This window comes from Sapajus apella, unplaced genomic scaffold (assembly GCF_009761245.1).
Source record: "Sapajus apella isolate SASKATOON/1434 unplaced genomic scaffold, GSC_monkey_1.0 scaffold4, whole genome shotgun sequence".
Lineage (NCBI taxonomy): Eukaryota > Metazoa > Chordata > Mammalia > Primates > Cebidae > Sapajus > Sapajus apella.
Window position 1 is genome coordinate 20,764,866 of NW_022436944.1, and position 26,673 is coordinate 20,791,538.

Consider the following 26,673-nt stretch of genomic DNA (forward strand, 5'->3'; position numbering starts at 1 on the left):
AAATAAAAATAAATAAAACAATGGCTGAAGTATTCCAACTATCTTTTAGGGTGCTATGTGTAATCTTTTGTAGCACACTAGAAATCTTCTCCTAGAGAGTAAGTAACTGTGCTGAGTATTGCACAGTAGTAAAATTTAAGATCAAAGAAATCAGAGTCATATTTTTAAAAAGAATACTTTCCCTTAAATTATAGATATAATAACTTTCAATACAATAATTGCAGGAAATATAGAAAAGCATAAACATAGAAGCAAAAAGCCTTTGTTATATTTTTGCCTATTTTATTGCATTATTAATATTTATTTTTTAGAAAACTTTTACTCTAAAAAATTTTCACATAACATATCAAAGCATTTAACAAAATAATTCAAAGCCTTTCATACAATATAATTCTAATTATTTCACTTAAATATGGAATTAACTGGTTTATCACTTCAGAATATTTAGGTTATTTTGAATTTTCTTATTTAAATAACTCTACCATAAACTTTTTCTTGCATGAATTCTTGTATACATGTATCATTATGTTCTTAGCATAGATTTCTAAAATTAAAATTGCTACATTATGGATTGTAAATTTGAAAGGCTTTTGCTTTTGATTAATAAATCACCTTATAAATTTGTGGAGATAATGTACATTACCACTAGCTGTTAATATGAATACCTGTTTTTCCTAATATACCACTGCTGGAATAGCAAATAAAGGAGTAGTATTATTAAAGTTGAAAATTATCGAGAATAATTTTGTATTCACAAAATTTGCTATTGTCTATAAATTTTATAGTGCATTTATTAAGTAGCTACTATGATGATAAATTTCAAATGTACTACTGTAAAAACTCATTTTAAAGCAGGACAAATCATCGTATGTTAAATTTCATTTATTCAAAGAATAAGATATTATTAACTAGCATATAGAAATGGAAATAATTTTATTTTAATACATTAATTCAAATTTCTTTAAACAGTGTTTACAGAAATAATAGCATTTTTATATAACATTAATTTAGATATCATATTAATAATATTAGAAACAAAATAATAAGTATATATTAAATTATATTTATTCCATTAGAGTACATTCTACATTTAGCTTTTATTATATTGATCTTGAGTTTTAAAAAGTGATATATAATAACTTGAAACTATAGAAAAATTTTCAAACATTTTAAAGAAAATAAAGAAAAAATTGATAAGTAGATCTGATGTATTCATGATTATCCAAATTGCCTTTTTCAGTGGATTTACCCAATTAAGGGTAAAAAGGATATTATAGAAAACATAACTGGATAAAATTCCATTATACTATTAAAATCCTTCCAAAGTAGCTTATGATAAGTCTCAAAGAAAAGAAAAAATAATGAGTAAAATAAAATTGTAGTAAAAACTACAAAACTTTTTCCCCTTGATTTGCAATTGTCTATAAATTTTATAGAGCATTTATTAAGTAGCTAGTATGTGGCAAACCTTACGTTAGGCTCAGGTCATTTGGTAAATAAGCATAACAGCTGAGATTTGTTGGTAAATAAGCACAAGAGCTGAGGTTTGAACTAGTCCAAGCCCATATTAAACTACTTCTGACACACTGTGAGTATGTATATTGTTGTCATTACTGGAATTCATGCTTGACAGTGATGCTTCAAAGAAGTAAGATTTTGACTTCAAAAACTTGAAAATTGTTTATATATTGTAGTGATATAACAATAAATACACAAGTTCTATGCTTGTATAATGATTGTACAACAGTCTTGAGGTAGTTGTCTGTGAGGGGGTCTCTATGGCTCATAAAGTCATCCAAGGAACCATGTTTCTTCCATATTGATGTTTTGCCATTTTCTAGGGTATTTTCCCTGTCTCTATGGTTAATGCTGACTCTTGAGTGGTACATCTTCTTTTTAGCCTAGGAGAGGAGCCACACCCAAGTGTTTTAATGATGGGTCCATAAGTTGCATATATCACTTCTACTCACATCTGTTTACTAAACACTTAGGCACCCCTAGCTGCAAAAGAATCTTAGGAACATAGTCTTCACCTAGATGGTCATGTGAGAACCCAACCACCAGAAATAGAAGTCCACATACTTCTTCCCACTGCATCCTAGCCTACTGTTTAGGTCCACCATGCACTGGTTCCTAATTTGTCTGAATCCAGTGAGACAGGACACACTCACACACAGGTTAGTCGAGGTGACTTTATTATTTACAGAGAGTCAGCAAGGAACAGAAGGCCTCAGATCCATTGTGAACCAGTCCCTCAAGGCCCAAGAAAGTTACCCAAGATGGATGAAGTTTTGTTGCATGCCCCACTCACACCACCTCAGAAGTAATGAGACTCATTGGGCAAAGCTCTGAAGAACATCCTGCTTTCACAGAAAAAAAGAGCAAACAAAGCCTGGGCTGTCATTGGCAGTTCCTTCCTCACTCAAGGTGTAACATTACCTAGGAAGAAAGAGAACACTGCCTGGGCTGTTTCAGGTCATTTCTCCCTATCTCAGGATCGTGCATTTCCAGCACATTCCACAGCTATTCTTGAAAACTACAAGCAAGAGGTGGAGGGGTTAGGAAAGAGCCGCGCCAGTCCAAAGCCACTGGAGAACTGTACTACATTATGTTTTCTGTTAAAACTTAGTGGTGTTGCTATTATTTAATTATGAAAAAAATGAAGAAAAGAATGGATAGTGGAGGGGGGTGTTTCATAATTAACTAAACCTATTACTGATTCCTTATTTTCCCAATGAGGTTAGTATTTAGTTTAACCAAATTTGGTTTGATAAGTTTCATATTTTTCCCTGTTATGGTGGAACTTGCTGCTTGTGTAATCATAACTTTTTTCCCCCTAAAAGCTGGAGATGACTATAGAGGTAATCTACTCTGATTCTTACATTTTATTAATGAGGAAATTAAGCTTACAGAAGAGTGCTGCTTAGCCCAGATTACTTCTGCTAATGATAGAGCAGAGCCATCAATTTAGACCCTAATTTTAAAAGTAGTATAAAATATGAAGCCATAAAAAGATGCATTCATACCTTAAATTTTTTTTTTCACTTAATCCTAAAACATTGTGGAAACACAGATGTTTCTGTTTATAGAATGGATATGCTGATTGGAGGTCCCTAACATACTTCTTGAATAAATCTCAACCCATTTGAATCATTTATAATTATTTCTTGTTTAAGTTTCTTGAATAGCAGCTATAATTAAAAAACACATTTTTTTCTTTTTATGCTTTAAATTATGGAGTACATGTGCAGATCGTGCAGGATTTTTACATTAGGCATACACATACTATTGTGGTTTGCTGCCTCCATCCCTCCATCATCTACATTAGGTATTTCTCCTAATGTTATCCCTCCCCAATCCCCCCACCACCTGCTGTCTCCTCCAGTGCCCCCACCCGCAACAGGTCCCAGTGTGTGATGTTTCCCTCCCTGTGTCCTTGTGTTCTCATTGTTCAGCACCCACTTATGAGTGAAAACATGGGGTGTTTAGTTTTCTGTTCTTGTGTCAGTTTCCTGAGAATGATGGTTTCCAGATTCATCCATGTCCCTGCAAAGGACATAAACTCATATTTTTTATGGCTGCATAGTATTCCATGGTATATATGTACCATATTTTCTTTATCTAGTCTATCATTGATGGGCATTTGAGTTGGTTCAAAGTCTTTGCTATGGTAAACAGTGCTACAATGAACATACGGGTGCATGTGTCTTTATAAGAGAACAATTTATAATCCTTTGGGTATATACCCAATAATGGGAGTGCTGGGTCAAATGGTATTTCTATTTCTAGATCCTCGAGGAATCACCACACTGTGTTCCACAATGGTTGAACTAATTTACACTCACACTTACAGTGTAAAAGCATTCCTATTTCTCTACATCCTCTCTAGCATCTAGACAAATGGGATCTAATTAAACTTAAGGGTGAACCAGCAACCAAGAGAATGGGAAAAAAATTTTTACAACCTACCCATCTGGCAAAGGGCTAATATCCAGAATCTACAAAGAACTAATTTACAAGAAAAAAAAAAAAAAACAACCCCTTCAGAAGTGGGCAAAGGATATGAACAGACACTTTTCAAAAGAAGACATTTATGTGGCCAACAAACATATGAAAAAATGTTCATTATCACTGGTCATTAGAGAAATGCAAATCAAAACCACATTGAGATACCATCTCATGCCAATTTGAATGGCGATCATTAAAAAATACTTTTTAAGAAATCTGAGCTCAGGGTTCCTCTGGGACTAGAAAGCTAATTTTTTCTAATGTTACATGGTATCTTGAATATGTCTAAATCCACGACACTTTTTTAAAGCCTTTCACCTTTGGTTGTTTCAAGGTATTCAGTGCTCATGGAAACAAAAATTGTCTTTCTGCACTCATAGTCCACTGGGTTATGAAATATTTAATTTCTGTATATAAATTCAGTAACAAGCCCATTTGAAAAAAATACTGTTGGTTCAAACATAACTGACTTCTATTAAACATACACTCAACCAATGAAGCAGATATAGGAGGGTGGACTAAGGAGTTGATGACAAGCTCAGTGCCCTAGGTGCTGTGTGCATCAAAAGTGCATTATACAAGGGGAATGGAGAGCTTTTAAAAGAGCTTCTTCAGCACCAAATATGAAATCAAAACCAGTCCTTGTCTGATCACTCATATTTTAAAGATTACCATTCCTCCCCTTTGTTTTTATATCATTATCATCATATTCACCACTATTGAAATCTGAGATCCAAATATAGGGAATATTGTGTAAGAAATTGTGGAATTCCAGAATGTAAAGATATGGTCCCTAACCTCATGAGACTTGAAATACTGTGTAGTAGGGAATCAAGAACATCAAAGGAAGAGCTCTGAAAGGCTGAAAGGAAATCAAGGAGAATTGGTGGTTTAGGCAAAGATTTTCCATACCTTTTTATATTCTTCCACACCTTCTAAGAAAAGCTAATATGCTCATGTTATTAAAAATATCAACTTTTACATAATGCTGTTAATTCCCATTATCAACAAAGTGACCAAATCTATAAATGTACTAACCACGCGTTCAAATTGTATAGTTTTCAAATAAATTTTTATTTATTTACCTGATCTTCACAGCATTAGAAGCAGTTTAAATGTTCAACAATGTGTCTTTAAGACATTGAGACTATCTCCTTCAGTATCTTGCATAGAAGCAAGTAGACTTGGTTAGTAAATATCATCATAAAGCAGAATTTGTGGAGTCTAAAGATGCAAATATATCTCGAAAACCTTAGTCTTATGATTAAGTTAAATCACTATTTTAATATTTAAGATAAATGGACATACACATACCAAGGACTATTATGCAGTCACCAAAATGCTTTTATGAAAGATTTTGAAAATAATACTGAATACTTATGGGTTTAATTTTTGTTGTGAAACAAATAAAATGAATAATAAAGTATAATTCTGGCTATGTAAAAAAAGTCATATAAAATGCTGAGAGGACATATATTATAGAGATTATTGGTGATTTACATTTTTAATTTATACCTGTAACCTGTAAAAATAAAGATTATTTTAAACAAGTATTACCTGGATTTCAGTTTCTCATATTCTACTGTTTAACATTCTACTGTTTAACAGATGCTGTGTTTTAAAATCTCCCCCACAACTATTTAAAATCACATAATATTTAATTGTTCTCAAATCTTGGTGAAGATGAATTTCAAGCTTTAGTAGCTATAAACTGTGGGTGATTCACCTGTCAAAAGAAAAGACGAACAAGGTATTGGCATACAGCTCCTCATGTCCCATTTACTTGAGCTAAATTTATGTACTGTAGAAGGTAATGTAGCTGACAAAACTTTCTCTAAGAAAGAGTAGTATTAGCAAATTAAAACAAAATGAAAGCTATTTTTATATACAAATGATATAACCAAGTTTTCTTTATGAAATATATTTTTCAAATACATGACAATAAATGAGGACTTGACTACATGACAGGCAGTACATTCCAGATTACCAAAATCCATTTAAAAGTTAAATAACATTTTGATATTTGAGTTTCCCAGGGAATTCTGTAGTAAAGGTAATGAATTTCATAAAAATTGATAAGAGAAAAATGTAATGAGTAATGGATTGCTGAAGTATTGAGTAGATAAGCAAAAAAATAATAAATTACTATCACCAATTTCTTTATTGCATGCTGTGTAGTTTCTGTGCCTCACCTGTATTCTTCTTGCCTGACTTTTGTTAGAAAAGGTCACATTTTCAGTAATTGGCTGAAAGTATAATTAAAGCTAATTATCAACTAATGCAAGGGAGACTGCACAATTATAGAAATGATTTTTACAGTGATAAACTATACCAGAAAGTTAGAGTGCTACAGTTCCTAAGTTTTTTTCTTTAAACCGTGTTTAAATTGCTTACATGAGATAAAATCAAGAACAGGTATGAAATTATGCGTATATTTGAAAATATGTTTGTAAAATTATTTTTCTCTTCAATTAACCCAGCTGATCTATATCTACCAAATTTAAATGAACCATGAAATTAATTTTACAAATAATACCAGAGAAAAGATAGCTTTTTGTAAGTAAATAAACTACATAGAATAGTAAAGTCACATTTATTTTCAAATATTACATCTAAAATCTTTATGGTTTCCAAATTTTAAAACCTTTATTGCAATGCTAATTGAGTTGTACTACAAAATGCAAATAATTATGATTATGTACAGAAAATTAGTTAATATATATGAATTTATAATATGCTATTATTTTCATTTACTTAGATTCTTCACAATCTTGTATGCACATATGTATCTAAAATAATGCTATCCCTAATCAAAATGGTTTTCTTGGCAGAAACGTATATATTCATTTTCTAGGATTCCAACAGACCTCAAGCATGGACTTCTTCCACTGCAAATTTCTGCCAACCACATCATCTCCCAAATAAAGAGAATAAAGAGAAAGTTCTCATGCCATATATGTCAATTTAATTGATGGTCTTCAGGGGATGGATACATATGCTGTCAGAAATGTTTGTTATAGACATTTGCAGGAGAAAAAAAGCAAACCTGATCTATTTTAGAATCCATGTATTTCCTTCAAGTCTTAGCACAAGCTACTCCATTTTGGTTTGGTTTGGTTAGTTGGAGCCTAGTGCATAAGCTTAGTACAAAACAATGGCTTCCAAGAATTTTGTTTAAAAAATTCCTTCTTTTTGGTCAGGTTCTCACTTAGGTGACAGTGTGACCAAAACTTAGGGCCTTAGTGCCACTCTCAGTTACCATCATTTTGGGTTTCTGGTCTCAGCACATCATTTATAGGTTATGGTGTCCTCGTGGTTGCACATTTCTTGCAGCTCCTGTTATTCTAGTTGAAGAGAGACCAGATGACATTCTAGAGATGGGTACTTGCCAGCACTTAAAGCCTTTAGGAAAATACATGGCACCAGGGAGACTATTATTATGAATACGGGGAGGATAATACCAAGAGTTTGAAGTATGCTCCTTATCCAGGGTTCCCACAAACCAAACCTCTTAAAATCAAATAGATTAAAGAATGAGCTCGATAAAGAGTTTACTCACTTGACTAAGCAATTTCTTCATCAATTTCCTACCACTAAATTTCTATAATCTTCATTTGATTTATTTCTCCATAAGCCACAAGTGCCAGCAGCTGCACAGATAATTCTCTGTTTAGCCAATTCTATTATTTAACATAACTTTCACATGAGAATTTAAAGTCTGTTGTGTAATTGTAGCTTTTACAGTAGAATTTGCTACGGATCCTATCATGAGATACACTTCTAATCATTGCTTCCTTTACTTTAAACCATGGAAGAAGAACCTAACAAATAATGTCCTTTTAGAAGAGTGAATGCCTTCTGGCAATGTTCTCTTTAACCCATGATGTGGGTTAAAAGGAGTGAACAAATGTTTTGTTTTTGACTGATTATGAGGCAACACATCTGTCATTACAGTTTCTTACCTAAATTGGGCCTTTATCTTTCAAAGTGTAAAGATATTCATGTATAAGGCTGGTTGCAAACTCCTTCACAAACAAAAGTATACCCCATAAGTGCACACAACAGGCCCCTTTTCCACTCCTATTATTCTTGGAGGCAAGAAAAAAACATTTAAAAATAAGAGTTTCATGACAGGGGAAATTGTACACTTAAGACTTAAATATTATCCCAGTGATTGGTTGTTATTAGTAAAGATGCTGAATTTGAAATTTATGACCTAGTGATTACAGAGCAGATGAAAAGAATTATTAAAATATAGAGTCCTGATTGTTCATCCTCTACTCATCTACTCATTTTAATGTAATATTTTCACCAAGATATTTTGTTATTGCATGTAGACAATCATATACATGTTTTCATAAAAAATCATTTTCCTGGCCAAGGCAAATAGAAATCACTGACCATGTGGCAACTACATAATGAGAAATTATATGGTGGCAAATTATATGATGTTAACTAACTTCTTATACAACGTAAGTGGTATATAGTTTTACAAATTAAAAAGATATAATCTTTTTGTAAAGCGACAGTAAAAAAAAAATCAGAAGACACTCCTTCCAAAAGAATATTGGTGCAAATAATTAATTTCTAATAAATAATGTCTGAGCACAATTTCATGTATTAATGTCAGTAGGAAAACCTTTTTTAAATAGCATCAAATATTGAAGGAGTGCGTAGAAATGTAATATACTTTATTCTAGCCAAACATTCTATTTGATCAATCACTTTCAATGAAAAAGGATTTTCCAGGGAGGTCTCTGCAATTTCCAAATAGCAAAAATTGAAAAGACTCTTAAAATTTTATTAAAATAAAATACATGGAAAAGTTTTAGTCTCCTTTATTGTAAAAATAAATAAGAATATATTAAGCTAGCCTAAGGAGAGATTAAAATAGCATGGACTAGGATGGTGATAGTGTTTGTACAGAGAACAAGTCAATGTATTTAAAATACATGTTGACATTTAACTATGGTTATGAAGGAGGTAAAGGAGATGATGTGTGAAAAATACTTGCTTTTTGGTGTAGGGTAGTGCATGGTGCCTCTAATTGACAAATGAAGTTGCCCTTCATGAAATTTCTAATATTGAAAGTAAGACACTGATATCTCTATTACTGTTGTATTTTCTATTTGTTCTTATAATTTTTTTTGCATCATTTATTTTGGGATTCTGTTTTTAGATGCATATAGGTTTATACTACCTAGTAGATTGATCTTATCATTTAAAAATGTCTGTATCCCTAGAAACAATTTTTGTCTCTGCGGTCTGTTTGTCTAATATAAGTGTAGTTCTCTAAGCTTTTTTTCGTTATGTTTTCCACCCGCTTACCTTCAATTTACTTGTGCTTTTGAATATAAAGTGTACCTTTCATAGATATCAAAAACAAAGGAGATTTTTAAAAATCCACCTTCTTATCTCTGCCTTTTGACTGGAAAGATCACACCATTTATCTTTAATGCAATTATAAATAAGGTAGAATTTACATCTGATGTTTTGCTGCTTGTTTTCAATGTGTCTTATGTCTTTTTTGTTTCTGTATTCCTCCATTACTGTCTCCTTTTGTGTTTAAAATACATTTTCTAGTATGTCATTTTAATATCCTTGTTTTTAAAATTTTTAGTGTTATTTTAGTGATTGCCTGGGATTATAATTAGTATTCTAAAACAATCCAATTGAAATTTATACCAACTTAATTTCAATAGCATACATTTTTCTATAATAGAGATATAGTATCTTCCTTTGTGCTTCAATTAGTATATAAATTACACTTTAGATGTCATAAGCCCATCAACAGAATTTTATCATTATAGTTTCATACAATTTTTTAAGTAAGATCATGGAAAAGTTACTAACAGAAAGACGTTAATTTTGTCTTTTATATTTACCTATATAGTTACTTTTATTGATGATTTTAAATTTATTTGTGTGGACTCAAGTTACTGTCTCATGTCCTCTCATTTTAGCTTGAAGAGTGCACTCAAATGATATTTGCAGGGCAGAATTGCTAGTCACAAATTTTTTTGTTTGTTCTTGTGGAAATGTCATAATTCCTTTATTTTTGAAGGATAATGTTACTGGATAAGACTTATTGGTTTGTAAACTTTATTTTTCCAGGACTTTGAATATTTTATCCCAGTGCTTTATAGACTCCATGGTTTCTGATAAAACATAGCCATTAATCTTGATGATTAGTTGTATATAATGTCATTTTTTTGTTATTTTCAAAATTTTCTCTTTGAGTTTTTAGGGTGTGTTGATTAATATTTCTCATCAAATTTGGAATGTTTTTGACCATCATTTCTTTAAATTATTTTTTATTAAATAAAAAATAAAAAAATATATTTTTATTAAATTATTTTTTATTAAATTTAATAATTTAAATTAAATTATTAAATTTAAATTATTTTTTCTCTCTCTTCTTTCCATTAATGGCATTCCCATTATGTGCATGTGAGCATATTGGATGATATTCATCAGGTCTGTGAGGTCCAGTTTAATTTCTTCACTGCTTTTTTCTCTGCTTTTCAGACTGGATCATCTCTTAAGCTACCAAGTCTGTTGATTTTTTTTCTTCTGCCAATGGGAGTCTGATTTTGAGCCCCTCTAATAATTTATACTTTTCAGTTATTTTACCTTTGGGCTACAGAATTATTTCTATGTGGTTCTTTTTAGAAAAAATTATATCTCTTTATGGATACTCTCAGTGACACATAATTGTCATCTTTCTCTTGAGTTCTTTAGATATGATTCCCTTTATTAATTTGAACACATTTAAGATAGGTGATTTAAAATATTTATCTACTACATCAAAAATCTAGGTCCCCTCAGGGAAATTATCTGTTGGCTGATTTTTGCTCTTTTATGTGTGGCATGCTTTCTTGTTTGTTCTGTTTTGTTTTACATGTGTCATGTTTCATTTTTGTTTTTGAAAACTTGATATTTTAGCTAATAAATCTGTATTGGTTTGCTTTGGCTGTCTAAACAACATATCATAGACTGGGTGACATAAACAACAGAAATGTATTCTCTCACAGTTCGAGAGACTGGAAGTCCAACATCAAGGTGCCAGCAGGCATAGTGCCTTGTAAGGGTTCTCCTCTTGGTTTGTGGTTGATTACCTTCTCTCTGTGAGGTCACATGGCCTTTCTTTGTGCTGTACGTATGAGCCAGAGAGAAGGAGTTTTATACAGATAGAGCACCTCTTCTCACAAAGATATTAATCCGTCAGATCAGAGTCCCCCACCCTTATGACTTCATTTTACTTTAATTATCTTAATTATTTTAGAAGCCCATCTCCAAACCTAGTCACAGTGAATGTTAAGTCTTCAACATATGAATTTTAGGGAAGATACAACTTTCAGTCCATAATAATATAGTAACAACCTTGTTGTCAGACTTCCCTCCACTGTCCAAATTTGGTTGCTGCAATATTGTGAGCAGTTTGACGTGGTTTCAGCAATGACCTGGAGGATAGTACTCCCCTCCTCTTTACCTTGGCTAAGCTGAAATCTGGGTTAAATCTAATAGCCATAATATTCTGGGAAAACAAATTATCCATGGAGCTGGCTATTTGGACATTATGTTTGGACATTATACTTATACCCACTGTGTTCTGAGGATGAATGCTGCTTTTATTTGTTTTTGGTTTTTTAGCACCAAGAGAGTTCAGTTCTATCAGTTGGCTGCAAGATGGCTGGCTTTTCATAGATTGCACCACTGAGTTGTGGAGAGCTGGGCAGTGGAAATAGTCCAACCTTAAATGTCATTGATGCCTGCTGTCTAAAGAGATTCAGTATTTTCTCTTGCATAGGTGATTTTCAGTTTATTCTTATTCTGATCACTGCCATTGACCCCATCAGTAAAGGAGGGTTCTTTTGCACTGAATAATACAAAATGGCCAAATACATTACATTTGACGCTGGGCAGATGAAACTGGGAGCAGTTTATTGTTACATATACTCAGCCTGGGGAGGGAGAACACAACATGCCATATGGGAGTGGTGCTTGGAAATAGAGTGAATCAGAAGGGACTATGAGGGACAGGATTTGTAATAACAGAAAAGTGATCGCTCCTTATTTCTGACGGGAAAATGCGATTGGCTCATTTGAATAATTTTGCGGGCTGGCAAGGAGGTGAAACTAGTTAGATAGAGGGCCAGGTAGAGAGCAGCTGATGCAGCAAATAGGGAATCACCATGGTGGGGAAGCTATTTTGCTGGATGGGAGGCATATCGGCCAAGACCAAGCAAACTCATTGATGAGGCTTTGGGCCCTATAAGGCTCAAAGAAAATAAGGCAGCATATGGTCTTAGAATGTCTATTCTAAGATATTGGCCTTATAACATAGTTTTGTGGCTTTGGTTAATTTCTGGAGTTCTAGAAATGATTACTTTCAATTGTTTTGTCAGTATTTTTGTTGTTTTTGTGGGAGACTGAGTGTTTCACTGAGATTTTCATTCCACCATTTTGTAAGTCAATCTCTAGTCTTGCTTTATTTGAATATTAGAATTGGGCTATTTGCTAGTGGAAATTTCACCATTAAATGAAATAGGTGATTGAGACACTGTTTAGAATTTTTCAAATATATCAGTTGTTGATGTAGATTTAAAAATGGAATACAGCATATAGAAAGTGCAGAAAAGAGCTAAGGTGCTATTCTAAAATGTTAGAAGTGACTTTCCCCTCTGCGTAATTGGCTACAGCAAGAATTTTTCTGTCTATGTTATTTTATATTGTAGAAATTTCTGTGATGAGCATATATCACTTGAATAGTTAGAGGAATGAAAAAGAAGAAATTTTTTCACCTGGTTGTCATTTGACAATGATAATTTGGAATCATGACATTATGCCATTATTAGATATTAATAATTCAATCAGGAGTAATTTATTAGATAAGCAATATACTATGAGAGAAGCAACATGAATTTTGAAGTTAAACATATCTGTTTTAAATCTTAATTTATCATTTTATCTCACTACTATATTCAAGTATTAACTTCCATGTCTTTAAAAAAGAAAGAAAGAAAACCATATTACGTTTGTAATAAGAATTAAGATAATACATTAAAAAGTTAGAAAGTAGGAAGCTCCTAATACATGTTAGTTCATCTTTTCCTCCACAGCAGATATCAAGGAGTGTTGAAGAAGTAATACATAAGAATGGTAATACTACCATGGGTGAAGGAGGAGAAAGAAAAGTTTTGTCAATTACGTGTACAACAGCCTAATGGAATGCTGGGATGGAGGGAACTTGTTTAGAGAGAAAGGCAGGAATGATACCAAGATGTTGTAAAAACTAAACTAAATATCATCAGTTTAACTTTTGGGATTTTACTTTGGCCCGGCTTATTATCTCCACAATATAGGTCAATGGAGTTTTATTTCAGTTTAATTTTTTCAGCTACGGTTGATTCACACTTATTTACACTTATTCTAAAGGTACTCTATGCTTTCTATAGTTACCCCAGACTTACTTTTTTCTCTCTGATTGTCGTGTATGCTTAGGTCTTGACATTCTTATACAATCAATATACTACAAACCATATTTCTATAATTTCAATAATTTTCTGTCCTTAAATATTTGTGTTTTCTACACGTTTTATGTAATGTTTCTCTGAATCATTTCAGGAATTGTGCAGTGGATATCAGATACCACATACTTGAAGTTACTTCTCTCTTTTCCTCTTGGCTTCCTTATCTGAGACCATCACTTTTAAAAATAAGTTGGTATTTATAATAAAAATTATATCTGTATATAAAATTATGCTATGTATATGTCTGTGTAAAGATGAATATGACTGTATGTTTTATATAAACTTACATATATGTTTTTTAAGTCATAGTAAATTATAACATAATAAAATGATAGTTTAAGCTATATGTAATGTAATAGTCAATTGTCATTTGGTCTTTTTTAAAATTTTTAATTTTTTGTTCAGCCAATAAAATAGAGTTAGTATAATAGCAAAGATTTGAAAATTTATTTCTATGATTTAGGAAACTACTAAATTTTATAACTAGTTTTAGTTATTAAGTGTGGTTTTAAAAATTTAGTACATATCATTAAAATAAATATTTCATTCTTAATATCTAATGGAAACTGATATCTGGTTAATTCTATACAAAACTCCTATAATCATTGGCTAATGTGAAATAATGCTTTCTAAAGCCATTATGTACTGAGAACATGGTCAAAGGATGAGAAATCCAGCTGCTTCTATTGCTGCAGTAGATTTGGAATAAGAACTTTACAATATGTTTCTCAAAAACTATAAATAAATAATCTGTACGCTAAAGAATTTTTTTCCATCAGGAAAAAAAAAGCTCTAAAAAAACTTGTGAACACTTTGTCATTTCTGCAAAACTATGAAAACATTAAAGCAGCTAGTTTACTCATCCTTGATTTCCCCAGATGGCTGTATTCCCATTAACTCACCAGAGAATGAAATGCAGACCCAGTGCCTTTACATGTCATTTTGACAAGACATAATGTCCGATCTTGTTTGTGTATGCCTTCTCCTTCTACCCCTAGACTGCTTCACTACTGGTGGTCTGCCTGTGTGCAAAACAGATGTTTCTCTCTCAACTGCATGCTTTATTTTTCAAGTAGCTTCGGAGAGCATATGTTTCCATGTGAGCCTGTTCCTTCCTTCTCCCAACATCTTCTTGTGCTAGATAAACAATCTTCATCTGCTCCCTCAGATCTGGGGTGCACGAGACTTTCACAGATGTCGATTTCTTTTTCAGCCTGTTTGCCTCTGGTGAACGTGGTCTTCAGATAATGTCTCTCTTCCTTCTCTGTTCCAAATGACTCGGAATGCAGATTTTTTTCCCTCCTTTCAACTCAGTTTCCTTCTGTGACCCCAGCATGTTTTTGTCTCCTTTCTTCTAAGTCTCTCTTTGTACTAGCTCTCCAGATGGGATCAAGGATGAGTTCTTTCTGCTCCTCATTTTATTCTCCATACAACTACTTCATTTGCAAGAACAGGAAGAGACAAACTTCACAGGTTAAATTTTTCACATGCATGGCCACCTACATTTTTCTGATTAGTTTCTTTGACTTTTGGTGTTCTTTCACATTTTACTATTTATTCATTTATTTGTATTTGCAGCTCCCATGTTTAATTTTTTTTATTTTTGCTAATTTATTACAAAGAAGTAAAAAATCCATGAACATGAACATATTTATGATATGCAATTACATATAAAACACAAAGTAACAGCTACTTTATTTTTTTTTTTACTTTTATGAAACAGGAATTTCTGCTTGTCTTTCATTCATTCAACACATATTTGTTGAGTATGTCTTAAGTGCCATGAAGTTTTCTGAGTACCATCATTTAAGCAATACATAAAAGAGAGAATGTCTCCCTTTTCAAGGAAAATATATTTTAGCATGAGAGACAGATAATAAACAAGTGCACAATAAAGTAATTATGAAAGGATACCAATAGGGCTGAAATCTGAATAAGAAGCAGGAGTCTTGATATAAAAGATCAGGTAATAAGAGCTCCAGGAAGAAAAAAAAACAAGTGCAAAATCCCTATAGAAGGATGAATGTGTGCATAATGGGAAACAGAAGTGAGTCCCCTGTTACTGACGTGCCTTCATAAGTGAGATGAGGAAGGATAGAGGCAGTGTTGGAATGGTAGTCAGGGGCCAGATCATTTAGGACTTTTGAAGACAGGGTAAGGATTTTCCATTTCATTCTGAATGCTCTAAGAAGCCACGAAAGCTTTTAAGCAAGAAAGTGACACAATCTGATTTATGCTTTTAAAACATTAATTTGGCCCTGTGATAATTTATTATAGTGGGCCAAAAGGTAGAAGGGAGGCCACACATATGATGAGCTTTATAATTATCAACTTTAATATAACTGTGATCAACCATAAAAGGATTTATTTTCAGGGAAGACTTTGCTAACTCTTGTGGTTTTGCCATCGCTTTTCTTAACAAATCTGTCGTGTTTTTAGTAGAACGATCATGGGCTCTCCATATTTCAATCAAATTCCTTACCTTGGCATAAAGTGATTTCTGGCATTTTATCCTTCAACCTCTTTCCTTAACTTGGGGTTTTCTCGTCCCATCACCAATATACTGTATTATAAGCCTTAGCTTCAGCTCTGTTGAACCACATTCTGATTCCTCACCAGGCCTTGTGAGTCCTGTATCTGCCTCTGTTCACCCTGCTCTCTTGTTTGGGAAACATCATCTCCCTTTCCCTCTTCCTCTCTGCCCTCCAGAAAGCTTCCTCTATGAAGCCTTCCTTCTCACCTTGTATGTACTCTCCCCATATCCTGCAGATGCTTCTGTCAAGGTGACCAAAACATAAATGTTTATGAATGAGTAGAGAAGACTAGAAAATGCTGGAAAGTTAGCAAAGACAAACATTTCCAAGGACTTTAAGGGCAAGATAAGAACTTGTTGACTGCAGCCCCAAGGCTGTATAAGGGCTTCAGAAGAATTTCAGTGGGGGAGTAGCAAGATCTGAATTGCCCTTTAGAAAGTTCATTTTGGTGATACACTGGCAAGAGGAGCAAGTAGAATGACAAAATGAGATTGCAAGAGGGATATTGTATTAGGGCAGATAAGACATGGTGGGACTTCAAACATTTATAAACATAACATGCACACACAGAGAGATGTAACACAGAAAATGGAGAAGAAAGAATGTATATTAGTCAGGGTTCTCTAGAGGGACAGAACTAATGAGATACACACAGACACACACACACACAGAGAGAGAGAGAAACACACACACATATGTCTCTGTATATATATCCTATTAGTTATCCTATATACAAATAGTGTATGTATATATAAAAGAAAGTTTATTAAGTATTAACTCACATGATAACAACATCCCACAAGAGGCCATCTGCAAGCTGAGGAACAAAGAGAGTTAGTCTGAGTCCCAAAAATGAAGAACTTGGAGTCCAATGTTGGAGGGCAGGAAGCATCCAGCAAAGGAGAAATGTGTAGGCTGGGAGGCTAGGCCAGTATTGTCTTTTCACATTTTTCTGCTGCTTTATATTTTAGCCATGATGACAACTGATTAGAAGATGCCACCAAGTTGAAGGGTGGCTCTGCCTTTCCCAGTCCACTGACTTAAATGTTAATCTCCTTTGGCAACACCCTCACAGACACATCCAGGATCAATAATTTGCATCCTTCAATCCAATCAAGTTGACACTCAATATTAGTCATCACAGGATATACTCATGAATATTTAAGCAACAATTAATTGATTAGTCATGTGTAGTGGAATGCAATTCAATAAGAGAAAACTCATCAGATGAGTGGTTTTTGTAGGACAACAGTTGAGAACAGGGCAACAGTTGTGAAGCAGCAATTCTGTTATATGGACAATGTTCTCATTTTTAATCCTAGACTTATTTCACTCATGTTACAGAAATTCTCGCTTTTGCTGGTTGCCAACATACACAGTGAAGGAAACTCAATATTAAGCTGTTAAAATGGCTATATCAATTCTAAAAATCTGCAGAGCCAGGTTCCAAATCCGCCTGCCCTTTCAGAACAGGCATGGCATCTGTCCCTTGCTTGCTTGCTGGTTGTACATACTTTTCACTAGACCTACATTTTAGAATTGCCCAGTGCTGTCGGAATGATTGTAATTCTGCTTTCAGGTAAAGATAGCTTGTAATAACAATGCTGAGTGATTCATAGCTTATTTTATTTCCTAGTCCTAGTGCCTGAAGATGTTCATTAGTTTTCTATGTACAGTAAAGGCAACACACGGAAATGTTTTTCTTTTTTTTTTTTTTCAGTTCTGTATATTTATAAAAAGCAGTGTATTCTCTGATGGTTACCCGCACTGGTATACTGTATAAAAAATAAAGACTTATTGCCATAAAAGAGTTATTAGAATTCTTTTTTTGTCAAAACTGTGCTTTCCATTTTACAAAATTACTTTCTTGTTTCTCTGTTGTATGCCTTTATTTACTTTAGTGTGCCTTTATTTACCTTTATGTTTTCCATTTTTCTGTGAATAAATTTTGAATGTCTTTACTACTAGAAGTAATACTAAATTAGAAGAATTAGGCATTCCCATACTTAATCTTTCTAGATGCAATAATAGTGTTCCCTGTTGGGCAAGTGCTGTGATGCAAATTGGAGATATACTACTTTGGAACACAGAAGAAATGATGGCAGGGCCTGGTATGGTTTAAGTGATTTTGCTCCTTCTCTCACCACCTTGTCATAATGTCTCTTTCATGCTATTACCCAATTCTTTGACTTCTAATTAATAGATAAGCAATAACTACTTAGTCAATATTTTATATTTTCCTCACACATAGGTAGTAACAAGGCTTCTTTGATAGAGAAACTTTAAGGCCCCTTAGCCTGTGCAGATTTGCCAGTTTTTTGTTTGTTTGTTTGTTTTTTGTTTTAGTCAACTCCTTTTCTGCCATTTATTTTATTTTTTTTAATGAAAAACCCACATTGAGATTTGTTTACAGAGAATGCACATTCTTTTGCCTTAATTGTTGTGTACCTCCCTAACTCCCTTTTGAGTTCAACTCTATAAATGAAGAGAAAGTAGGGAATTTGATAATGGAAATCCAAAGAACATTGCTAAGTCACTTACACTGAAGCATAAATAATATGGCCATTCTAGGCATTGGGGATGTTGGGTGGAGAAAGTTTGCAATTTTAGCTAGAGTGGCCAGAAGAAGCCTCACAGATAAGATGGCATTTAAGTGAGACCTAAAGGAGATGAAGTGGTGAGAAATGCAGACATCTTGGGGAAGATATTTCAGACAGATGTAGTAGGAGATGTAAAGAAACTGAAGTGTATGCATACCTGGTATCTTCAAAGAACAAGAAGATGGGCTGTAGCTGAAGAGAATTGAGGATGACAGTAGAAGTATATGAGAATGAAGAGGTAAGTGAAGGATGTTGAGTTGGGCAGATCTCATAAGGTCTTCATGTCACTGTACTCTGAATGAGGCAGAGGCCATTAAAAGATTTTCAGCAGAGGAGTAACTTGATTTAACTGATGTTTTCATAGGTTCATTTTGCATGCTGTGTGGAAAATAAACTGTAGAGGAGAAAGGGTGGAAGCAGGGAGACTAGTGATTTGGGTGTCTCTCCTGCCCAATTCTTGTGTTGAAATGTAATCCCCAATGTTGGAGGCAGGGCCTTGTGAGAGGCGTTTGGATTATGGGGGTGGATCCCTCATGGCTTGGTGCTTTCCTCATGATAGTGAGTTCTCACGAGATCTGGTTGTTTAAAAGTGTGTGACACCTCTCCCAACCTTGTTCCTGCTCTTGCCATGTGATGTGCCTGTTCTGTGAGGGCTTCACCAGGAGATAAGCAGATGCTGGTGCCATGCTTCCTGCAGAACCATGAGTCAATTAAAACTCTCTTCCTCATAAATTACCCAGTCTCAGATATTTCTTCATAGCAATGCAAAGAACAACCTAATACAACTAGTTAGCCACATAATACTCCAGACTGGAATTACTGGTGGCTCAAAATAGAGTGGTAGCATTTGAAGGAGTGAAAAATGGTTGGATTCCTGAATACGTGGATTCGAGAAAGGAAGGAGTAAGTATGAATTTGAGGTTTAGGCTTGTGCCACTGGAAGAATCAGTTTATTTCACTGAAATGGAAAAACTATAAGATGAGTTGATTTGGTGGAAAATTTCGGGTCCCATTTTAGATGAAGTTTGAGATATTGATTAGACATTTACCTGAGTGTCAAGTAGGCAGAAAAGAGCTGCGGAACCATTACTACAAAGATAATATTAAAAGCCATGGAACAAGATAAGATCACAAAAAGAGTGAGTACAAATAAAAAAGAAAGGATATTCAGGGACTGCACCCTGGGATAATTCTATGTTTAAAGGTTCAGAAAACCTCAAAACATAATCAAAATAAATAGATATTATCAAACAGCTTGACAATAATTTTCAGGTGATGAAATTATGAGTATTTTTGTCTATTCTTTTTACATTTTATAATATAAATAGGTAATACATTTTATATTGTTTTATAATTTATAATTTATATGCAATAAAACATAATTTTTAGTTGTTCAATTTTGAGTTTTGACAATGATATAAACTCATGTAATTGTCTTTAAAAATAAGATATGAAATATTTTCATGACCCCACATAACTCTCGTATGTCTTATTGCAGTGAATTCTCCACTCTCATCTATATGTAATTATTTTCTGACTCCAATAATCATACATTAGTTTTGCCTGTCAAGAGTTTCATATAAATGACTGTTTTGCTTTTATCACCATAATTCCTGCAATGTACATGATTACAGCACACTGCATACATCAGTAGCTTTTTTTTCTTTTTATTGAAAGGTAAGTATTCCATTTTATTTATACAAAATGATAGTATATCTGTCTCCTTATGATGGACATTTGAGTTGTTTCTAGTTTTAGGCGATTACAAATAAGACTGCCATGGATATTTTTGTACAAGTCTTTTTGGGATATATGTTTTCATTTTATTTGGTCATAGGATAGATGCAATTTAGCTTTGTAAGAGGTAGCCAAACAGTTCTGAAAAATAGTTATACCATCTTATACTCCCAGGCAAAATATTTTTAAACAGAAAATAGTTACTTTCTAAAAAATTGCTCTGAGAATTACATAATTTTAAATATTCACCATACTCTTTACTGTAAATCCATTATCTAACATCTTGTCAAAATATTCTAAGTTTTTGAAGCTCTTACTACGGCAGTAAGAAGAAATTGCAAATTGATAAATGCTAACAGAACAGTTTGTGAAAAGATTGTTCATTACTAAATTAAGCATTATATGCAAATTAACTTAATAAACTCTTAAGCAAGGTTGGGCAGGAGCTTTCTCTACTTCTTTCCTTATGTGAGAAGTTACACATCTAACAGACAGTGATCTCTATGCTTCATTCAACTGTACGCATCTTACAACTTCTTTTCTTTTTTTTCTTCCAGCTTCATCTGTTTGGAACCAGAAGTGTGAAAGACCTGGAAATTAAATCAAAAGAATAGCAGAATAATCCTCCTCACTGACAAATGGTGAGCTACACAAAGTGTTCTCTTGTTGCAGTGGCAGAGATTTCAGCAACGGAGGGAAATCCAGTGGCCGAGATGCTTATTTGTCTTGGTGTCTGCATGTGTCCTGGAGAAGTGACACTAAAGCACCTTCAGCTGTACTTATTTAAACACTTGACCCAGGGCTCTGATGCATTTTAATTTTCAATGTTTAAATTTAGCTGTTTTAATGAGGTTTTAGTTTTAATAAGTAACAAGTTATTTTTTCAGTATTATCATGAGGTCATAAACCCTGTGAGAACCTTAAACTCAGAGAGAACCTGTCTTGAGTAGTTTAAATCTCTAATTAAATCAGTATTTCTACCTAGCAACAGAGTAGCGAAAGTGTGAATTCAATGGTTCTCAATAGAGGTGGGGGAGCATATTTTGACCTCCAACCCAGGGGACATTTGGCAATGTCAAGACATTTTGGTTGTCATAACTTGGGGAGGGGATAGGTGCTACTGGAATCTAGTGGGTAGAGGTCACAGATCCTGTTGAATATCTGCAGTGCTCAGGAGAGCCCCCACCCCCAATAAAAACTTTTCTGGCCCAGAAAGTCAATAGTACAACTGTTGAGAAAGCCCTCTATAAAATAATTGGTGTGGATAGGAGAATATCCTGAAATGCTAAAATAGCAGGCTTGAAATTATTTGCATACCAGGAGAGTGGAATTTATAACCTATTGACTAAAATTTCTGGCTTAGGACCTATCCTCCAGGGGTGACGCTAAATCTGCTGATATGACACTAAATCAGCATCTGTAAAATTAGAAACATATCTCCAGGGTTGGATCAGACAAAGAAGAGTAAATGTTGCTTTGGTTTTGAAGGGTTGAAAATGATGTTTCTCAGAGGAAATAATGGGTCTCAGCTGAGCTGTGAGAGAGGGTTAGGTTGCTGTGTTTTTTCTCTACGATAGGGCACGGTGTCTTAGAATGGGAGAAGGTCTGAATACCCTATTGAAGTAGCACCTGCTGCTACAATTATTCTCCACCATGACATGCTCTTTTTGCTTTCCCAGCACTTTCATAAACTAACTTTCTTTCTTTATATATTTATTTGTTATATTTAAAGTTCTAGGGTACATGTGCAGATTGTGCAGGTTTGTTACATAGGAATACATGTGCCATGGTGGTGGTTTGCTGCATCCATCACCCCATCATCTACGTTAGGTATTTCTGCTAATGCTATCCCTCCCCAATCCCTCCACCCTCTGCTATTCCTCCCCAACCCCCCTAGGCCAGAGTGTGTGATGTTCCCCTCCCTGTGTCTGTGTGTTCTCATTGTTCAACACCCACTTATGAGTGAGAATGTGCGGTGTTTGATTTTCTGTTCTTGTGTCAGTTTGCTGAGAATGATGGTTTCCAGTTTCATCCATGTGTGGCACATATACACTATGGAATACTATGCAGCCATGTAACTTTTAATTAATTGTTATTGTTCATGTTGTTGTTGCTATTAGTCTTCTATTTGTCTTGTTAGACTGTAAGCTCTATGAGAGCAGTGACTAATATTGTACGTCCAGTAGCTACCAGAGTGCCTGCCATTATAAAAAGCATCGATAAATATTAGTATTTTTAATTAAATGAATGAATTAAGCATGATTGTAGAATGAATGCTTAGCTTAGCACCATGTTCGACAGCAGGAAATCTTCTACCATACAAAGATAATTTTTCCTCAGAAAGTTCATACTTTTGTCACATTAATCTTACTAAGAAAAATTGAAGAGTTGGCAACTTGAAGGACCCTTTTACTTGATCCATTTCCCTATTGGTTATGTGTAAGTACCTTGAATCACTTAACAGTCTCTGGAAAATGTTCCTCTTCCTGAGTTATTTAAAGAAAAGAGAATATGAGTGTCAATCGCCATACGGAAGGTACTGATGCCTGATTGCTATGCCCCCAATTTTAATAGTCAAAAGGCAGTTAATTTCCTTCCAGGCTTTTGCAAAATTGAGTTAAAATTAAATCTGGAGTTGCACATTGACCTTCAAAATTTTAACAACTTGATGCTGGGTAAGCGGCTTAAAACACTTTCACTGAAAATTTTGTACCTTTTCCTAATTAGGCACTGATACCTGTGAAACCTGTCTGCCCCGAGTCCTCAGCAGCTCTTAATAAAGGTGACTGATGGCTACATAAAACATAATCTTAACTTTAGGATCCCTTAAGCAACTATCTGTTTATCTTAAATATTCTGAGTCCGGTTGTCCCAGGTTCCACTGCTAGCTGAGAATCCCTGGAAGTGGGACCACTGTCTGATATAGTGCAGAATTTCCAGCTTGTAGCTGACTCCCTTCATCACAAACATTCTTATCTTTAGAGTGCTACCTGAGGTCTTTTTAATGATATTTGCCAATTTTAAAGATTTTAAATGTTTTTGTATGGTGGAAGTTTCATGTTGGTGTTATCCTAGGAAAAGTTTCCTAAAACTTGGAAATGAGGCAAAAAGATGATTGCAGTCATTTCAATATGATTTTGCAGAAGTGTCTCTCAAAGTTTAATATGCTCCTGAATCACCTGGCAATATTTTTAAATTGTAGATTCTAATTCGGTGCATCTGGTGTGGGGGCCCAGGTACTCAATTTTAAAGAGTCTCAGGTGTTATCAATGCTCCTGAATCATGAGCCACATTTTGAGTAGCAAGAGGCTAGGGCAAATTTTTGAAAACCCATGTAAAAGTCCATGTCTCTCTCTAATCCAGTGGTTCTCAAACTTGCTTGCACCTAAAAGTCACCTGAGGAGGTTTCAAAACTCTTTCCACTCAGACCTCACCTGTTTCCAACGAAATCAGAATATCAGAGGTAAGACTTTATTGGCAGCTCTAAAAACTTCCGAGATGTTTCTAATGTTCTCTAACAGAATATGGCTTTGTTACAGAACCGATGAAGGACATTTTTTATAGTTCTTTAAAACTGATAAGGAGTGATGGTTTTGTTGTCCTATAATAGTTTTACAAACTTTGTATCTAATTTGGTACTTTATTTCACTTTTTTTCTCTACAAACTAAAAGTTTCGATTTCTCAAATACTCTTTAGAACTACCTTTGTCATCTTGCTAGTTCTCTCACTAATGAGTGAAATAAAACTTTGACACAGAATGTTTTGATGGTTTTCACTCTAGCCAATCTATTACTATAATTTCTTAGCTAGTAGTTACATTTTCTCTTTGAGCAGAAGCCAATCTTTATGGGAAGTTAACAAAGAATATATTACAAATCAATTTATATACTATTTTGTTGTCTCCCCACATCAATCTAATAATTGATTACTAGCTCAGTAATTGTTGACATACTTGATCTTAAAGTACATTTCTGAAGATCAGGTTTATATTCTGACCAGGACCAATCACTATATTTGGAAGAAAGTTCCCTCTAATTTTTTTTTTTTTCTTGAGAGAATTTTGCTCTGTTGCTCAGCCTGGAGTGCAGTGACACAATCAGGATTCACTGCTGCTTTGACCTCCCAGACTCGAGCAATCCTCCTGCCTCACTCTCCCAAAGGGTTGGGATTACAGGCTTAACCACTGAGCCCAGCCACGTTCCCTCTTTCATTTACAAGAGAAATGCCATGGCATAACTTTTAACTGGTTTGTATTGGAGCTGTTCTCCCGAAATGGGGATAAGTTAGCTCTACTTCACCCATACTTTTTCAAAGCTTCTCCTTATGACTGATGGCTCCCATTTTCAGGATGTCAGGCCTGGGTCTGAGGGACTGCCGGTGGCAATGTAAATGGGCCCACTCAAGGATCAAACCTGTGAACTTGTCTTCATCAACACTGTACTCTGAACAGCGGTGTGAACCTGCCATTTTTATCAGTTGATTGATTTCACCGAAAGTTATGATTCTGAAATTGTTCTGCTTCTTAGAGAAAAGAAATATTGTATTAGAGATGGGTAAAAGTGCAATTACTATTGAGTTTAAAATATACATTATAAAACTAAAATTCAATGAAAAACAGCTATAAAGATATTTATGTGTTAAAAAAAAAATTCCCAAACAAGGCAGTCAGTAAGGGTACATAGCCTTAGATAAGTTCATATTATCCCTTCTTTTTAAATCTTACCTCTAATATTTTTCAACTTAAAGTGTATTTTACCAACATAGCTACATTTATTACCAATTTCCATATATACAGTAAACATTATAGGTGGCTACTGTTATCTTAGTAACAAAGCTGCCTTTTCTCAAAGTGATTTGTAAACTGGTCTTGAAGCCTTTTCCCAAAGGCGATTTTTTTGTTGTTGTTGTTGTTTAATTCAACTTTTGTTTTAGACACAGGAGATACATTTGCAGTTTTGTTACTTGGGTATATGGGACTCAGGTCATGACATAGTATTCAATAGGTAGTTTTTCAATCCATGCCTTCCTCCCTTCCTCCCTCCTCTGGTAGCCCACACTATCTATTGTTCCTGGGTTTATGTCCATGTGTGCTCAATGTTTAGCTCCCACATATAGGTGAGAACATATAGAATTTGATTTTCTGTTTCTGCATTAATTGACTTAGTACTATGACCTCCAGCTCTATCCATGCTGCTACCAAAAATACTATTTCATTCTTGATGGCTGTGTAGTATTCCGTGGTGTAAATGTACTATGTTTTCTTTATATAATCCACCATTGATAGGCACCTTGGTTGCTTCCATGTCTTTGCTATAGTGGAATAGTGTGGCAATGAACATATGATTGCATGTGTCTTTTTTGGTATAATATATTTTTCTTTGAGTAATACCAAATGATAGCGTTTCTAGGTCAAATGGTTAAGTCTATTTTAAGTTCTCTGAGAAATCTCCAAACTGGTTTCCATAGTGGCTGAACTAATTTACATTCCCACCAACAGTGTATAAGCAATCCCTTTTCTCTGGAGCCTAGCCAGCATCTGTTTTTTTTTTTTGTTTGTTTGTTTGTTTGTTTTTGATTTTTGACTTTTTAATAATAACCATTTTTACTGGTGTGAGATGGTATTTCGTTGTGGTTATAGTTTGCATTTCTCCGATGATTAGTGAAGCTTAGCATTTTTAAAAATATATTTGCTGACTACTTTTATGTCTTCTTTTGAGAGGTTTCTATTCACTTCCTTTGTCTATTTTTAAGTGGGGTTATTTGTTTTTTGCTTTTTAATTTAAGTTCCATATAGATTCTGGAAATTAGAGTAAGGCAGTTTTTAAATATTTTAAGGTAATGAAAATTTAATAGAATAAATAAAATATGTCATAATGAATACTGCGAAGGACATTATTTTGATATTAACATTCTGGAAGTATTTGTATTTTGTTCTATTTTGATTCAGTATCCACAATGACAATATTCTAGGACTTTTTAAAGATAGTAATGGCATGACTGGTTCTAATTAAGTAAATGATGTTTTTTGCTTTAATTGAATATTTTGGAAGAAACAAGTTTACATGTCATGTGTCTGAGAGAAAGAAAAGAAGCCACAGAAGCATCTCATTTTACAATTTAAGTACTTTGTTAGGTTTCATTTTTACAGCAAATGCACATAATACTTTTGTATATTGTTTACTTAAATCTCGTGACCATGAAATTACAACACCTATTTAAGCATCCTCCATGCACCACAAGCAAATACTTATTATCAATGA

General features: G+C 33.9%; 1 long non-coding RNA gene across 1 annotated transcript in view; it reads left to right on the plus strand.

Annotated features, from left to right (window-relative positions):
* Positions 1–21,053, plus strand: part of LOC116540469 — a 50,020-nt gene extending 28,967 nt beyond the window's left edge. The window contains exon 3 of the long non-coding RNA XR_004264455.1: positions 20,970–21,053. This is a non-coding gene — a long non-coding RNA (uncharacterized LOC116540469). The remainder of the gene's footprint in view (positions 1–20,969) is intronic.
* The last annotated feature ends 5,620 nt before the right edge of the window (positions 21,054–26,673 follow it).